The sequence below is a fragment of the Lepisma saccharinum genome, chromosome 12 (genome assembly GCF_977018435.1).
Source record: "Lepisma saccharinum chromosome 12, izLepSacc3.1, whole genome shotgun sequence".
In the NCBI taxonomy this organism is placed as follows: Eukaryota; Metazoa; Arthropoda; class Insecta; order Zygentoma; family Lepismatidae; genus Lepisma; species Lepisma saccharinum.
The window spans coordinates 52,817,566-52,836,708 of NC_139240.1; the positions used below are offsets into that span (position 1 = coordinate 52,817,566).

Sequence of the window (19,143 nt, forward strand, 5' to 3'; positions counted from 1 at the left end):
ATTTGTTTCCTGCCAGTGAAAGAACGCAGAACACTTTCTGCTGAACCGTCAACTCCGCCATCTTGGAATTTATGCGTTATACGCGCATGCGTGTCACGTCAACTCGAAGTACTGGTGATTCACGCAAATGGCCACAGTTGCCAGTCCCATACAAACAATACATTTCATTTGAAATTGAATGTAACTAAAGTTATACTGTTTTGTAATGTTAAAGGTCTAAGCCGGACACCCTGTATACCGGGTGGTCCATTTATAATGACAGTATGAAATATCGCATGTAGAATGCATCCAATCGAAAAATTGCACAGAATAAAAGTTTGATACTATTGAGGGGGTAAGTCAATGCCGCAAAAATTTCGTCACCGCCACCCACCCCTTAGGGGGAGTGGGGGTAAAATTGGAAATTTCAAATGGAACACCCCCATTCGTTTTACATATTTGGATTCCGTGTTGAAATAGAAGCATTTTTTGTTTGAAAAATTTTGTAAAAAAATTGCAAAATTCGAACATTTATAAACATTTGGTAGTTTCAGATTAATTTTGTTCCCTTTATGTAATAACAGTTTTGGTTTCCGTTGAGAACATTGCATAAACGAATTTTATTCAAAAAATGCGTGCAAAGAATTCGGCAAAAGAAAATTGTTTGCAATTTATGTTTTTGTGTAACAATAAATAATATTAATTGATTTGTTCCAACTCTTTGGTTTCAAGGAACAATTTCATATGAACAACACTACTCACTATTCCATTCAGGCTCGACATGTTGGACACAAAGTTTCCTGGTCGATGGATAGGACGTGGAGGACCCGTTTCTTGGCCAGCTCGTTCACCCGATCTCACGTCGCCTGATTTCTGCCTTTGGGGGCTACTTAAAGAAAAGTGTTACACGAAGTTCCAACAACGCCAGAAAACATGAAACGAATTATTGTGGCTTGTGCTTCTATCACTCCTGACATTTTGGGACGAACAGTGTGGAGCTTCAGACACCGTGTTTTGAAATGGATTCAAGAGAATGGTCATCATTTTTAACATTTGCTCCTTTAAACATTTATTTGTGTACCTCAAATGATAACTAATTTGTTGTAACATACTTAATTTTGTTGTTCATATGAAATTGTTCCTTGAAACCAAAGAGTTGGAAAAAATTAATATTATTTATTGTTACACAAAAACATAAATTGTAAACAACTTTATTTTGTCGAATTCTTTGCACGCATTTTTTGAATAAAATTCGTTTATGCAATGTTCTCAACGGAAACCAAAACTGTTATTACATAAAGGGAACAAAATGAATCTGAAACTACCAAATGTTTATAAATGTTCGAATTTTGCAATTTTTTTACAAAATTTTTTCAATCAAAAAATACTTCTTTTTCAACACGGAATCCAAATATGTAAAACGAATGGGGGTGTTCCATTTGAAATTTCAAATTTACCCCCCGCCCCCCCCCCCTTAAGGGGTGGGTGGCGGCGACGAAATATTTGCGGCATTGACTTACCCCCTCAATAGTATCAAACTTTTATTCTGTGTAATTTTTCGATTGGATGCATTCTGCATGCGATATTCCATACTATCATTATAAATGGACCACCCGATATACCGGGTGATCTGTTTGGGATGTCATAAAAGTAAAGTGCTATATACAGGGTGCGGCACGTAAAACCAGCCCGCTGTAATACCGATGTATTTGCTTTGCTAATGAACATGTAAAACATCTAAATGAACATGTCAACAGAAGATGGCGTTGCATGAGTTACTATCTCTGTTTCTCACCAACAGGTGGCTTGTGAACCCGTGGTCGAGTGAAAGCAGTTGAGAATCAGGCCTTGTTGGGTGAAGCCGTGATAATGCCGTATTTGATTCCTGAGCGTGTTGCAATTGTTGAAGCTTTTGTGCGCACCGGATCCTTTGTGCAAACAAGGAAGTTGTTTCAGGAGAAATTTCCAGGACGTCCTGTCCCAGCAAAACGCACAATACAGGATTTGATTGGGAAATGGAGGCGTACAGGATCTGTTGCAAATGCTCCCAGGGACAGACGACCTGAATTACGGAGGCAGGTGCAGAACATAATGGCGAGAAGTCCTCGTAAATCAACGAGGAAATTAAGTATTAAATGTATAAATGTTGCTGATTAGTACAAATAGTGTTATTTTTGTAAAAAATTAATATCAAATTGTAAAATAATAAGTTAAAAGTTAAAAAAATGTCTTTGTGAATCCAGAATTTAATGAAAAAATGTTGCCTGAATAGTATAAAAAGTGTTATTTAGGTTAAAAATAGGTATAAAATTGTAAAATAATAAGTTAAAAAGTTGTAAAAATATCTTTGTGCGTCCAAAATTTAATAAAAAAATGTTGCCTGAATAGTATAAATAGTGTTATTTTGGTAAAAAATTAACATAAAATTGTAAAATAATAAGTTAAAAAGTTGTAAAAATATCTTTGTGAGTCCAAAATTTAATAAAAAATGTTGCCTGAATAGTACAAATAGTGTTATTTGAATAAAAATAAGGATAAGCTGTGAAAATGTTTGACATAAAGTCAAAGTTTGGTAAAAAATAAACTCAAACTTAAGTTAAATAGCACACAGTAACATATATTTACTACCTAAATCAATAATCAAAGGGTCCTAGGTTCGTTACCCCGTGATAAAAGCAAATGGTGAAAACTGTAGGCCCCGTCCCTGATAGCTCTCCCTTCTTCATAGTACAGATAAAAAAACCTGCGCTAAAGCGTCCTGTGCCTTGGGGCAACCCTGAGCGGAATATTAATTGGCGGCGGAAACCAGTTCTACAAGCGACGCATAGCTTCGGAGATTTGACCCTTGCTGTGCATTCCCAGACATCCTTTGTTGTCTGGATCAATCCCTTCGCATGCCCTACGGCGTTGCATAGCTTTCCCCTGTTCTTGCGTACTGGTTAACCTTGGAAAAACCGGTTCTGAAAATCTACCGACGCGTTCTCTGATTGGTCAATCAGATTCCTTCTTTGTTCTGACGTTCTGACGTCATTTGACCTTGAACGCTCTTCCCCCAAATTCCTTTCTCGTCTACCCTCAGAGCGGAGCTCACCGGTCTCCTGTCTGGCGTGTGAAACCAACGTGTTTCATAACATGATGAAATTACTGCATAGTACTAATTAATAATATTACATATCGCGGGTTCGAGTACCGGGACCGTCCCCAATCGTAATTGGACCTGTACCTACACCCATTACCACCTTTCATAGCGGTTCATAAACCATAAACTCTTATTTTCAATACTATAAACATTAATTATTAACATTTTATACATTACATACTTTGCAGTAATGAATATAAAAACCATATGCATAGCGTTTAGTACCTCTAATTACCTTCTATATACATATTTTTCATAAAATAAATAATTATATATTCATAAAAAGTTATAAACATGCAAATACATAAATGTAAAGTACTCTAAGTACATGCTAATGAGTTCTAAGTACATGCGAATTAATTAAAACCCGTGCAAATTAGTTATAAGTACATGCAAATGAATTGCGAATATTAAACGCCCGAGGGCACAAACATCCGTTATCTCATGTACCTTCTACTTGCGGGGGCAAAAGTGGCGAAAAATGGGTTGGCAATTGCCCCCCTCGCCCTCCCCCCTAATCGCCGCCACTGGCTGGATTTTACTTTCAGATACTGGCCGATACTTTTTCTGCGTTTGAGAGTTGGCGTGTCCATAAAAATACCACGCAACAATTTCACAGAGTCTAAGTTTCTTGGGTGTTCAGCAAAATTTAAGTTTCCATTGATTTTGTGCCAATATTGAATGAGAAAACTATATTTTGCGATTCCTTAACACATATATTTATATACTGGTACAATTTTTTAATAGTTGGATGTATTTGCTGGTTGTGGGGTTGTTGTTTTGTTGAAGGTTCAAACGGTGACGAAGAATATGCGCATACAGTTAAATGTGTATAATTCCCCTATAAATCGAATCGCTATTTTTAGAATAGGTCTAACAGGTGAGAAAATATTTTTTTATAAGCAGGAGGACTTTCAACAGTTAAAGAACCTTTAAGCTACATTTCTGTTCGTTAGTTAGTTCCTCATTCGAGTACCGACAATATTAGTGTTAGCAATGTTCTCGCATTCGTGTCATAAGTGCCTTTCACGGCCGAGGTGGCCGTGGAGCGACGGAAAGCGCGCCGGGAAGTAGGAACGCGTCTTCCGGCAAACTGGGTGCAACATCCGCGTAACTGGAACCGCTAGCTATGTAATTAAATATGCTCGTACAATTGCATTGACAGTTACAATTAAAAGGAACACATACCGTGTTACAAAAGGTGTTTGAAATGATGTACTCCTGCATCCAGACATTTATAGGAAATTTTCACTAACACGTATCAGTTCCTCTTTCGAAATTGCTTCAATTTATTTCTTCATATTTTCTTTCAATTCTTCTGATATATGGCTTCCGGTATAAAAGCTTGGTAGCTCGCCACGATGACGTTAGAAATATGTCTGTTTCTTGTGCAAGGCGTCGGAGAGATTTCTGAGGAATATGTTTGAATCGTGTTCCAACGTCGTCTAGTTTATCCTCAGCAAGCACATGCCGTTTTACCTTAACAAGAGCAGACCCTATTTTCCTAAATTTGTTCACAAGTAACAGATCACTGTCTCTGTGTGAAACGGGAACATCTGGGAATTCTACTGCAATACGCATTCTAACTTCCCTACAAGAATTCGTAATGACGTAAGAGTCGTATATAAAAATTCGTTGTTTAAAATTTTACGGATAGCGTGGTATTATTAGACTGCAGAAAAAAAAACTGGCAAAACGTAAACTAAAACAAACCAATCTAAAACACTTGTTAACAATTTAAGACTTCACAAACACGTGCAAACTGGACAACAGCTGTCTGGATACTGAAGGACTGACGTGTCCAATGCCAAGGTCAGCGTACAGTTGTGGGTTTAAATGCCGGTAGATGTGCTCTTACTTTCCGACGCGCTAGCCGCCTTCCAACGGCCACCTCAGCCGTGAAAGGCAGCGTATACATATATCCTTTTCGCTAAAAATTCCGAGAGAGAGAAATACAACGTTATGAAATCAAGGAGTTAACAAACTATGAATTAGAAATATTAAAATTGAGTTCCAGACCCAGGTAGTCTGGCAATAAGATTGCTGCCTTGTAACCAAGTGTACCCGTGTTCGATCCCTGGTGGGCGTACATTTCATTAAGTGGCTCGAATTCCAGTATAAAATACTGCAATTTGTGCAAAAGTCAGCACGCTTGGGCAAGTTAATGTTCTTCGGAGTCTTAGGAGTAGCTATGCCTACATTCCCCAAGCGTGCTGATTTTTGCACCGTATTGCAGTATTTAGTTGGTTGGATGTATATTAACCTCATTTCTGAGGTTAGAAAATAATTTGTGCACTGTCATAGTAGCCCATTTCGATTCCACCATGTGAAAGCAGAAGAGCTACATGTGAAGAGAATATTAAAATTATGATTTTTTAATTTCTAAATTAAAGGAAAGCTTTACTAAGGACACTAAGTGATGTGTTAATTGGATTTGGCCGTTTCAATTCAGAAAGTTCCCAATTTATGAACTACGCAAAGATACAATCTTTCGCCGCTCACTACTGTCGTGATATGGAAGGGAATTAGAAATAATAAACCTTCAGCAACTGCATGCAACAGTTAAATGCAGTGGAGGCGATTGGGTTCCAAAACTTGGGGGGGCAAGAACAATTTACTTTCTCTTGGTACATACGGTTTAGCATAATGCGGGGGTAAAAGCGGCATAAAGTGTGGGGGGCATCTGCACCTCCATGCCAACTTAATCGCCGCCACTGCACTAATCGAGAATCAAAAAGTTTTTCCATCCCATAAAAATATTATCCAGGACTATTTTGTTAAATAACTGTTACATTTGAGGGAATAAATACAGCACTCAACTTCTAGTTACCAATCCCATTACGAAGGTAACCCATGATTTGCTGCAAAGTAGAAAAATGTTCTTTCACATTTAACTAGTGGCGGAGATTATGGGGGCGTGGGGGGGAAGTTGCACCCCCCATACATTTTGCCACATTTTCTCTCGGGGAAAGTAAACTGTCCTTGCCCCCCCCCCCACCAGTTTTGGAAACCAATCGCCTCCACTTTTAGACATCATTTTGCCACGTATTATCTATTTTTTTGTTTGACGAGGAATTTCTCTATCCAAGTTCATGGGCGTAACTTGGAATCTAACTTTAGGGGGTCACAATCGAACTTGCCGCTTAACTTTTTTGGGGAGGATTCAAAAGTTTTCTAGGCCATAAAAATAGCGTCCAAGATTATTTTTATTTTGTGAAACAACTGTCACATTTGTGAAATCATAAAAATTGCTCCTCTGGCCCGAAGAGGTCAATAAGAGTACCATTGACTTGTAAATTTTAATAAACCTGAAAATTTTAGACGGCCAATGCCCCCCTTGCTTCCGCCATTCTCATTTGCGAAAGCAGTCCTCTTCTATTGCCTTCACTTCAGTTACTTTTGTATTTGACACTATTTCCTGATGTCAAATATTTATGGAAAGAATTTATGACTGTCAGAGCATTCGCACAGCAAGCCCATCTTGTTACAGATAGGATCCTTAAAGGAATAAGTTTCTATCCTTCATCTCTTAAGATGCTTTCGAAGATAATATGCCTTGTTGGGCTACTTGGAATTAAGCTATATATGTATTGCATTATTAAAAAAAAGATCACACTGTTTAAATTATATGTGACTTTAAATTAATCTCTCAGGTTCAGATTCAAAACAACTACACATAATTTATTAATTTCCAAGTATGAGCCATTTATTCGCCAGCCATATTAAGCTACACAGCTCACAACTCACAACTAACGTATAAAGTATGAGTGAGTGTTAATTACAAGAAATTTCCTAGAAAACGGAGTGGAGTAGTTCAATTATATACAAAGTAATACAAGCAATCCCCTCTCCCGTGTTGCTTGGACATGTATCGGCTTAAAAATAGGTAACATTCTTTTAGAGTATAATATTATAACTGCAATAAGATTATATTGCATTTATAAGTAAAGGATTAGGGGTGGGACAGTCGGCCACCCTTGCCTCCCTGTGCGCACGTCTATGAAAATGAAGCTTAAAGGTTCGTTAGGTGTTGAACGTCCTCCTACTCATAATAAAAAAATATTTTTGCACCTTTTAGTCCTATTCCTAAAAATAGTGATTCAATTTTTGTAGCAAGTTTGGTGAATTATGATTGGTCAAATGGAAGTTTTTTAATGGAAAATATTGAGTGAGAAAACTTCTAGTTTTTCAAATTTTTGGTCGAAATGCGTCTAACCTACTATAATAATCTTGGGGAGAAAGGAGCCAGAGATGTTTTGTGGGGCTTCAGTCCCCTAGCCCGCCTGGAACGCCGTCCCTGATGAGGTGGACATAAGGGAATAAGAGCAAATATTCTGAGGGAAAGTGACTCACTAGATGGACAGTTTGGTTCAGATGGTCATTGATACCCATCACTATAACATTTGTAAGAGTGCAGTGAAAAATTTAAAAATACTTTCAATCACCAGTTACATTATTTGCAAAAGAAACTAATTTTTTCAATTGTCTCTGCAATAAACGCAGTGTTACCCTGTAATCAATGGGTCCCGGGTTCGATACCCAGTGAAAGCACAAGTTGGTTCAGATCCTATTTTAAACTGTGGGTCCAGTCCCGATTAACTTCTCCGTGCATAAAGAGGATTTAAACTATTATTATTATTATTATTATTATTATTATTATTATTATTATTATTATTATTTTATGGGTGCACATGTAACATTGAAATTTTCGATATTTGGAATAGCCTATTATTTATTTTGTACTGTATATTTATTTTTTTTAAAGTGAAACATGCAATTCGTAGTTTTATACAATCTCAATTGTTTGCAAATATATTTATAACAAAAAACAATATATATTTAATCGTAATAATTGAGGATTTGGTATTTTAGACCTTTAATTTAACATATATTAAGAGCCCGGTCTCTGGCACCGCGAGCGATCAACAAGGTAATTTTTCTCGTGTGACCCACGAAGGGTTAATCGGAACTGAACCTATAGTTTAAAGAATCCATACCACTATGCAGCTATCCTCCACCGGGGATCGAACTTCGGACCCCTTGATTCAAATACAACAGCGGTACCGATACACAGTGACGGCGCTTCGTGGTGCGGCACCGAGGGAAAATGACTGGAGGGGAAGGTGGCAAGACAATATTGCAAGGGGGCAGTTATATTACTTGCACCAGTGCATGAACCGAAAGAAAGTCACTACGGAAAAGTCAAGTTGTATCTGGTCCTTTCGGTCTCCTGCGTTTAATAAACAAGGAATAACAATAGTCGGTGGTCTTTTCATCTTTCACACGGAGGAGCCTTCCTTTCCCTTTCCCCCGACCACAAACGCTGCCGGCGAGAAGTCATAAATGGTTACCAGAAACTAAACAATCACGTTCACTGCGGAATCTCATTGTTTGTAATTTTATCAATAATAATAATAATAATAATAATAATAATAACAACAACGTCTTTATTGAGAGGGCGTGTTTCGAACTCGCGGGCCGTTCTTACAACAATGACCATTGTACATTGGTAGCACGGTAGCACTATAAGTTGGCAACTTGAGTTCGCTCATTACGCATTGTTCGTTTCACTGAAACACTTTATAATTTATTTTAGCCATCTCAAAATATTCGGGTTTAGATTTGAATTCCTTAGTGTGGAAAACTTTGTCAAAAAATGATTTTCCCGTCGGTTTTTGGTGTCGATGTTTTTGCCGTCGATGTTTTTGCCGTCGATATTTTTACCGTCGATGATTTTGGCGTCGATGTTTTTACCGTCGATGTTTTTACCGTCGATGTTTTTGGTGTCGATGTTTTTACCGTCGATGATTTTGGCGTCGATGTTTTTGCCGTCGATGTTTTTACCGTCGATGTTTTTGCCGTCGATGTTTTTGGTGTCGATGATTTTGGCGTCGATGTTTTTGCCGTCGATGTTTTTGGTGTCGATGTTTTTGGCGTCGATGTTTTTGCCGTCGATGTTTTGGTGTCGATGTTTTTGCCGTCGATGTTTTTGGTGTCGATGTTTTTGCCGTCGATGTTTTTGGTGTCGATGTTTTTGCCGTCGATGTTTTTGGTGTCGATGTTTTTACCGTCGATGATTTTGGCGTCGATGTTTTTGCCGTCGATGTTTTTGGCGTCGATGTTTTGGTGTCGATGTTTTTGCCGTCGATGTTTTTGCCGTCGATGTTTTTGCCGTCGATGTTTTTGGTGTCGATGTTTTTGCCGTCGATGTTTTTACCGTCGATGATTTTGCCGTCGATGTTTTTACCGTCGATGATTTTGCCGTCGATGTTTATGGCGTCGATGTTTTTGCCGTCGATGTTTTTGCCGTCGATGTTTTTGCCGTCGATGTTTTTGCCGTCGATGTTTTTGGCGTCGATGTTTTTGGCGTCGATGTTTTTGGCGTCGATGTTTTTGCCGTCGATGTTTTTGGCGTCGATGTTTTTGGCGTCGATGTTTTTGCCGTCGATGTTTTGTACTGTCGATGTTTTGTGCTGTCGATGTTTTGTACTGTCGATGTTTTGTACCGTCGATGTTTTGTCGGCGATGATTTGACGCTACACCGTTAAAACCTTACCGGATAAGTGTAGTGCAACAACTGAGGGAGCTTGACCCGGGGAAGAGGGTGGATTTTTGTTCATGGCTATTGACGAATGTTGCCAGTGGTGTTTTGGATCCATTTATGCTCATCATGAGTGACGAGGCGTGGTTTCACCTGTCGGGATACGTAAATTCCCAAAAACAATCGCTATTGGTCGTCACAGAATCCACACGTAATCCACGGGCAACCATTGCATGACGAAAAGATTGGTGTTTGGTGTGCCATTTCCGCGCAACGCGTTATGGAGCCCATATTTTTTGAAACCACAGTAGACAGTAACGTGTATTTGAGAATTCTGGAAGAGTTTTATGAACAATTGACAGAAGAGGAGCGTCAGTTCTGTTACTTTCAGCAGGACGGATCAACAAGCCACACATCCCGTGTGCATGAAATGTTTACTCCAGAGAGGACAATTAGCAATGGCCTGTGGCCTCCTCGGTCACCCGACTTGTAAACTTGTGACTTTTACTTGTGGGGAATGTTAAAGGGGAAAGTATTCGAAACAAATCCACACACAATTGAAGAACTCAAGACCTCCATCCAGAATATCATGAACAGCATCACCAATCAAGAATTAACAAAGGTATACATGAATCTCCTGAAACGTGCTCAGACGTGTGTTGAAGTGGGTTGGAGGACACTTCCAGCATCTATTGTGAAGGTGAGAAATCTTAACACACAACATTAAATTTCATTTGGTGTATTGCTTTTGTTTGATTTTGTTTTAATTTCACTTAATCACTCAAATTGTTCATCTAATGATGTCTTATGAAGGGACGGGCTGGTTTTAAGTGCCGCACCCTTTACAAGAAACCATTCACATTTATTGCCTACTAGTGGTACATACATGTGTAGGAGAGTCACAGTTTTTGTATCCCAGCACATTACCACTCAACAGGTCCGCCTTTGCGGGCACGGCACATTTCATACCGCACGGACATGTTGCGCCACGTGGCGTCCAGCATTTCTGGAGTGATCTGTTGAAAAGCTGCTCTAATCTGCAATCGCAGGTCGGCTTAGTTTGTGGTTTTTGTGCATACACCAATGTTTTGACGTACCCCTAAACAAAAAAATCTGGAGGCGTTAAGTCCGGGCTATTCGCAGGCCATGGGATGGGTCCACCACGGCCACACCAGCGATCGTTGAATATCCCATTAAGATGATTCCGTACTATGAGAGCCCAATGTGGCGGATCACCGTCCTGTTGAAAGAAAATGGTGTCCAGTATCACAATTTTGCATACCATACAACGCACTGAGCACGCTGTTGTGGCATGACCACCATCTTGTCTCCCATGCACGCACGCTAGCGCCGCCACGCAAAACTCCGCTCACTCGAAACTTACTACCTTACTGCTTAGAGTACGGCAAACTCTTCAGAGTTATGTACATTAACTTCCTTGTGTGTATAACACTTTACTTTTATGATATCCCAAACGGATCACCCGGTATATATATATATAATGTGTCTCAAAAGTAATAGCGCAAATTGACACAGGTGACAGTACAAGCAAAAACGTCTCAGTGAACATGGTCTGCAAACGAGCCATTTTCGAGATAATCGCGAATGTGTGATTACAAGCCGCCACTGACTTCATTGTTTGCAAACGTCGTCCCAGTTCGTAAAATGCTAATAATACAGTAAGAACAGTGATTGGAGATTGTACAATTTTCTGTACTGATTGTATCCATCCTGTTTGATTACAACGACACCTCTCGGAAATGTTCTGTTTTGTAAACAAAGAGACGCGCAAGGAGTAAAGCACTCGGTGTTTACAAAATGCAATCAATGACGGCTTGTACCCACACATTCGCACACATTTTTAGCATTTTACCAACTAGGACGATGTTTACAAATAATGAAGTCAGTTGCGTCTTGTAATCACACATTCGCGATTATCTCGAAAACGGCTCGTTTGCAGACCCATGTTTAGAGAGACTATTTTGCTTCTATTATCGTGTACTTTCAACTGTGTCAGTTTGCGCTATTACTTATGAGACATCCTGTGTGTGTATATATATATATGCATACACACACTCTATATCTCGGGGTGTAACGGATGCTCCTTCAACATAGTGCACCCAATAGTCAACCTCACTTCCACGTAGTACACCCTGGACTGCAGACTAACGAGGCTCTGGCGACTGGCCCAGTGGTCAGTATAATTTTGTTTGTGTTGTCCTGTGTTTTGTCCTTATTTGTGCTGAGTGCTCCTTTACAGTCTCAGCTTTTAACGAAAGTCAGAAGATTTTAATGTTTTGATTTTAGTTATGCAACGTTAGAGTTGTTATGTGTAACGGTAAGGGGCTGGACCCCGTATAATGTGACGGGTGCAAAATAGCCTTAGTGCTGACGCACCCAAAAGTTTAAATTCAAATCCAAATCCAAAACACTCTATATCTCTTCCTCACACACACATATATATTGATTGATTGATTGATTTGTTGTTTTAAGTCCACTTTATGCACAGAAAGGCTAATCGTGACTGGACCTACAGTTTAAAGTGGGATCCGAACAACTTGTGCCTCCACCGGGTATCGAACCCGGGACCCCTTGATTACAAGGCAACGACGCTACCACTGCGCCATCGGAGCCCTACATTATATATATATATATATATGAAGCGGCCCCGGCGCCCACCCAGCGTCGAAAGACATGGGTACCTGGGGGAAACCCTGGGGGGTAAAGGCGGTCAGGGGCGTGATGCTGATCACATAACCCCCACTTACGACCGGATCAAGAAAGTGTGGGGCGTTACCCCCACACCCCCTATACGCCTTCATGGCGTGGTGCTAAGCACAGGGGAGCACTTTACCTTATATATATATATATATATATAGTGTGTGTGTGTGAATTGGAATATTCACACCCACTTTATACTCTTAAAATTGACTTCCCTGGGAATTGAATCCGGATCTCCCGTGTGGCAGTCAGACCACTACCGACTGGAGAACAGCGGTTCTCAACTACTTTGATGCATTTGGTAATTTCATATTAAACACCCTCCCCCAAGACCTAATAAAATTGAAATTCCAGGTGGAAATACCCCTTACAAACATCACACTTCGATTTTTCCGTCTTCTAGTTGTTCCTTTGTTCATTACACCAGCCTTAACAAGCAAATATCAACAATATGGCAGTAAGTAATTTCGTAAATAATTTTCTACGTTATAAATATTACTACATGCACATAAACTTTCGATGAAGTTATGTAAATGATATTTTTAGACAATTAATGAGCTAATCCAAGAAATAAACATGTTATTTTAGTACGGTAGTAATTAGACATAACTAAAGTTAACACGTTCTGCCATCTAGTGACCATAATACGAAGACCAAATGCAACTAACGTGGGTAATTAATCTTGAAACAGGAATTACATACCTGTGTGTTCCAATTGATTAGGACTACCTATATTCCCTTCACACTACGTACAGCTTCCACTCTTGATGTATTTTACACATTATTGATGTTCGTGTACAGAGAATTCGACTTTACAGATAGGGAAGCTATTTACTCTCTTACAGATGGCAGAAATGTTGAAAGTCATGGTCTTTCATATTTTTGGATAGCTGCCAATGTTCTGTGTACTAAGATTTGACAAGGACAAAACATGATAATCTCTCTTCAGTAGCGCACCAGGATTGATCTGATGGGGCTATATCCCCAACATTGCCTAAGAATTTCCACCAAAAAATCTCTAAATTTTATATTATAATGCAAATCCTGAACATACAGCGTGTTCACAATGAGACTCCAACATTTTGAAAGTCTATAACTTTTTCATTTTAAATTGTACAGCTGTGATTCCGGAAGCAGCAGAAGCAGAAACTCAAAAAGTTTATGTGGTAACGTTTTAGTGCACGCAATAGCCGTAGTGGCGCTGCAGCAATCGATTGTGTGAAAATTGAGATTCCAAACGAGCGTGCACAGGTTGTGTGGTGGTGTGCAGAAACGAAATCATTTATTCAAGTGCAACGAAACTTTCGTCGTGTGTACAATAAGGATCCTCCGACATTCACGACTATAAAGAAGTGGTGTGATCAGTTTTTGGCGACCGTCAATGTTTTGAAAGGACACTGTGGTGGTAAACCCAGAATCCAGGAACAGGTTGTAGAAAATGTGCGGAGGTCATTCGAAAGGAGTCCATAGACGTCAGTAAGACAAGCAGCGAGAGAACTTGGTATGAAACGGTCGACAGTTCACACAGTTCTTCACTGCTTGTCTTACTGACATCTGTGGACTCCTTTCGAATGAACCTGTGCACGCTCGTTTCGAATCTCCATTTTCAAACAATCGAGTGCTGCAGCGCCACTACGGCTATTGCGTGCACTAAAACGTTACCACATAAACTTTTTGAGTTTCTGCTTCTGCTGCTTCCGGAATCACAGCTGTACAATTTAAAATGAAGAAGTTATAGACTTTCAAAATGTTGGAGTCTCATTGTTGTAGCTTGCTATCATTCAGAAAATTTAAAAAAAAATATCCTCTAGTTTATTTTTCATCGATTTTCTATACCTTAGGTTAATTGAGACGGTGATGATGAATGAGGAAGAGATGATAACAGCACAAACACGAACCTCGGATCTCAAACATGTCCGTCCGATGGTAAAAGATACAGTTTGGTTGACTGATATACCTTACAATAGCAACATGCAATCTTTATGGAGATTTCACACACCGAAGCGACACGCGACAAAAGCCGCTTGAGGACTTCACCAATGGACCGCAGGCTTGAGCATCCTGTCGCTACGGTGTGAAACGTAGATCTTGATTGGCTCGTTCCCAAGCGAAGTGAAATAAACCAAAGGAAACAACCAATTCGACAACGAGAAACATAAAGCAAGGTTGTACAGACAAACAGAAACCTGAAATGAACAGGAAGTCAGACATCATAAGTCCTTAAGTTCTTTAGAAGCCAGAATCGGTTCTGGCAGTCCGCCTCCTCCCCGGGCACTGTACACTGCTTCTGCTGTGCTCGAAGCATCAAGTTTTGAACCCAGTCTCTCTGGTCACTTAGCTCTATACTGTATCCCAGCTATATCTTAAGCAAGGCAGCGCATAGCGGCAGAGAAGGGGAGAAATCGAGTATACAGAGTAAAGCAGTTCACGCTGCTGGAAAGGCTGGTAACTGCAGTCGCTTTCCACCCCTCCACGCAATCCCGTTCCCTCTCGCCCGTTCATTGGTCGAGCCGTTCCACGTCACTACTTGCAAATACACTTATTTTCGTTCGCTTGCCCCAGATATAACTGATTAGTGAAATGTTTTCTGTGGAGTGTAGCACTATATGGTGCAGAAACCTGGACGTTGAGAAGAAATGAAGAGAAACGACTCGAAGCTTTTGAAATGTGGACATAGCGAAAAATGGAGCGTGTAAAATGGACGGACAAGGTAAGAAACGAAGCCGTACTGAAAAGAGTTGGTGAAAAAAGATCTATACTGGAGACCATCAAGAAGAGGAAAATAAACTGGTTAGGACACTGTCTAAGAAGGAGCTGCCTGCTAAGAGATGCCTTGGAGGGAATGGTTGAAGGAAGAATGAGATATCAGCTTATGGATGATATTAAATTAACTGGGTCGTATGCTATTACGAAGCGTAAGGCGGAGAATAGGGAAAGCTGGAGATTGCAGTGAAAAACCTGCCAATTAGGGAGAAAACAATGAATGAATGAATGAGTATAGCAGAATCTAAGAGTAGCAGGACAAAAGGATACTCAAGATGGAACTAGTTTTCTTACAATTTTTCTTGCAGACGGCTTTGATTTAATCCTAATGAAAGTAAAAATACATTTCAAAAAATGTTATTGCTCGCGTCGCTGGCCATATCTGTTTTTCTTAGAGTCTCCTAAAGTTCAGAGCCATAGCTAGAGGGCGGCGGGAGTCGGCCCTGGGAGCAGAACGATCTAATTTAAAAAATGTTTAAAAAAAATGCCATGGCACCGCGTGAAATTATTTGCTCCCTAATCAATCAATATTGCTTTCAATTTGCAAGGAAATGGATCTAAAAATTTTCTTCTCGCAATATGATTCCTTTCTGTAATGCATTGTAAATTAGTAGAAAGAGAAGTAATACCAACTATATCTTATTCACCCTCCTTGCTGCTAAAAAAGTTTTGTCTTAAATGCATGAACAAGGAGCGCGATCACTTCAGAGATACTTTATATCATTTTTGCTGTTGGTGTGCATAGGCGTAGCTAGAACTTTATATTTGCGTACGCACAAAGAAAAAAATGAGGTCTTGTACATTTCGCAACACTTGGCTCTTTAACTGCACTGATGTTTGTAAAGGAATATAAATTCACTAAATGACAGTGTTGAAAATTTCTGAATATATGTAGTAGAAAAAATCGCATAGAAATTACACACACACAAAATGTTCATAAATGTTACAAACAAATACATCAAAATACACGTCATCTATAACAAGAGACGTCTGTCAAAGGGTACAATGTTCTTAAACTCATCAATAACTTCTTTACATCAATAGACAAAGCTTTTTCCTGTTCCACAAATAGCAAGAGCAGGGCTTCCAATCTATCGTGCTTCTGAGTTGCTCTTAATTTAGTTTTAACTTGGGTAAGCTTGGAGACAGCTCTCTCGCACGTGCGCTGTAGTACAGAGTAGAATGCAGTAAATATCTTCTTTCTCCAATGACATCAAAATATCAAAAATCTACAGACACTCGTTTCATCAGCGATAATGCACACGTTTGTACCAAGTAATGACATTTTTAACTTCTTACAAACTTCCGCTTATTTTCTCTCTTATTGAAATATCTGTCTTTAATTCTCTTTGCTGCCCGGCACACCCCGTAGCTACGCCTATGTTGGTGTGTTATGAGTAGGTTTTAAACGTATTTTTTCCTTTGCAGGTAAATAAGAAATTACAAGTTATGTCATCGTTTCATTAAAAAACGCAACTGACGAAGTTTTATAATGTCAAAAATTTTCTTGTTAGAACTTATTTTAAGTGTATGTGCCTAAATTAAACCTTTTCTTAAGGTTTTGTATTTCTTTTTAGGTTTTACATGATTTTTACAACTCTCAGAGGTATTTACTCGGTTTGGTAACTAAACAATTCAATGACTTAAAATCTATGATGTTCTCCTAGCTCTAAACAAAACAAAATGTCTGATGCCACTGTTACCTGCACACAGTAGTGACAATTAAGGGGGGACACTTCCCCCCCCCCTACTTCTTGCTCCCGCACTATGGACCCTTAATGTTAAGCATTGCCTATTAAGACAAGGTAAACTGTCCTTGCCCCCCCTTCAATTTTTGGCACCCAATCGCCTCTACTGCATGCACAGTCCAAAGTGCAAATTTCTGATACGTGTGGTCCTGCTCAATTTCGTGTCAGTTTGTTCCTGTTGTACCATTCACGCCTTGCGAAGTAACGTTTCATCACTGTTTCACTTGATAGTTATAAAAAATATAATAAAATATCTGCTTGTACCTTTTTTTAATGTTTTACCGAAATTCACAGACAATAATTCACGCATAATTCCCGGAATTCAAATAATTTCCAGTGAGAAGCTACCCTGATATTGTGCAGCAAATTATACATACGTAATTCATTTTTCATGCCAACAAGTAACTTTTGCCAAGTAGATAATTTTGAAAATTATGCATACAAATGAAAATTTGATTAGAAAATTAACATTTGATTGTTATACTAAAACTTCTTACGGTTCTTGTGATTTTTTAATCATTCTACCTAATCAGGAATTTTCAGGAATGTTGTATCATTTAAGTTTTTTGGAAATCTATACTTCAGGATTTTTCGAGCCTAATTTAATATTTTTAATGCCTATTTCAGAATTCTAAGAACCTATTTTAGGATTATTAGAACCTATTTTAAGCTTTTTAGAGCCTATATTAAGGACGCTTTTTGGAACCTAGAAGTCTGAGGTCTATAGTTATGAGGCGAATAAATTGAATTAAACGTGTTGGAAAAATATTTCAAATCGTTTGTTCCGACTTCTATGCCGTGACATACATAGAACCTATTTTGCTTGTTAAAACCTATTTTAAGTTTATGTACCTAAATTAAACCTTTTTTAAGGTTTTTTATATTTTTTTAGGTTTTACATGATTTTTACAACTCTCAGAGGTATTTACCCCCACCCCCACCCTTCCACAAGAAAATGTTCCAATAGCAAATCACCATGGCAACTTGTTTGGTGTTGTATAACCTTCAAAGAAAAAGCCGCCACAGGTTGTCGCCATCCAAAGTGATACCTTGGCTCCCAGAAAATTCCATAGTCCTTTCATCCGAGAAAACTTTTCACAGCGGAAGTTCAGTATGTAATTCCTTTGCACGCTACGGACTGCCTTAACTCAAAACATATAAATTAATCACCCATTGGACAGTCTAGTCAAGGCTGTTGTAAAGGCTCAAGATTCGCCAATCGGCGTACGCCGTGTTTGACGTCATGACGTGAGATGTAAACACTTGCCGCGTTTTACGAGTAGAACTACTTTGCATTTCGGTAGGTTTTTTATGTGAGGTGACAGTTGCGGAAGGATTGTTCGGTAAGTCAAAGACTAACAAGATGTAATCAAGAGGTCCCGGGTTCGATACCCGGTGGAGGCACATCGTGGTTCGATCCCACTTTAAACTGTAGGTCCAGTCCCGATTAGCCTATCTGTGCGTACAGTGGACTTAAAACACCAAATCAATAAATCTATCAAAACTCAGGACCATGGGATATGGATTAATCTGGAGGTCCAGAATACTGTTATATGTGACGATCGACACACACACGCGCATACATAATAGCTAGGGAGACAAATTTATGGTAAATAAAAACTGAGGAGAGCGGTAAATAAAATGTTAGATCAGCGGTATATACCAGCGGTGGAAAAAAATTTGGCACACACTTTTTCATCATGAGAGGAAACAACATACAAAAGAGCTATAAATTGATAAATTACTTCATTTTTATATAGGCTACTGTACACATACACAAGTACTTAGCTTTCCAACCAAAAAGAAATCATCAACACAAAATCACTTCATTTCTAAATTGCATATCTCAAGGGATTTATTCATTGTATGTATTTAAAGGATATCCTTGCTGTCCAACAAAAAAAATAATCACTACTGCACAAACACATGTTGAAAATCACATGATGATAAACAAAATTCATTCATATATATATATATATGAAGCGGTCCCGGTGTAACGGGGAATTTGGACTCCGTAGAAAAGTGACTGTACAGTCAATTTTCTACGCAGTCCAAATTCCCCGTTTTCGTGACGGGGAATTTGGACTCCGTAGAAAAATGACTGTACAGTCAATTTTCTACAGAGAAAAATGACTGCCCTTTTCAGTTCCCGTCAATTAAGCAGGGGGTAAAATATCCCCGTAGAAAAATGACTGCCTGTCAATTCCCACTTAAAAGAGGGGGTACAAATTCCCCGTAGAAAAGTGACTGCC

At 39.1% G+C, this 19,143-nt stretch overlaps 1 protein-coding gene across 5 annotated transcripts in view; it reads right to left on the reverse strand.

Annotated features, from left to right (window-relative positions):
• Nucleotides 1–19,143, reverse strand: part of LOC145996075 (cytochrome P450 6k1-like) — a 58,248-nt gene that overhangs the window by 16,060 nt on the left and 23,045 nt on the right. For 2 of the 5 annotated variants that reach the window (XM_083132312.1, XM_083132310.1), the window contains exon 1: nt 13,083–13,230. The exons of 2 other annotated variants lie outside the window; for them this stretch is intronic. The gene's annotated coding sequence lies outside the window, so the exon portion shown is untranslated. Of the gene's footprint in view, nt 1–10,756; nt 10,831–13,082; nt 13,231–19,143 lie in introns of those variants that run through there. One more of the 5 variants, XM_083132316.1, reaches the window with a different exon arrangement.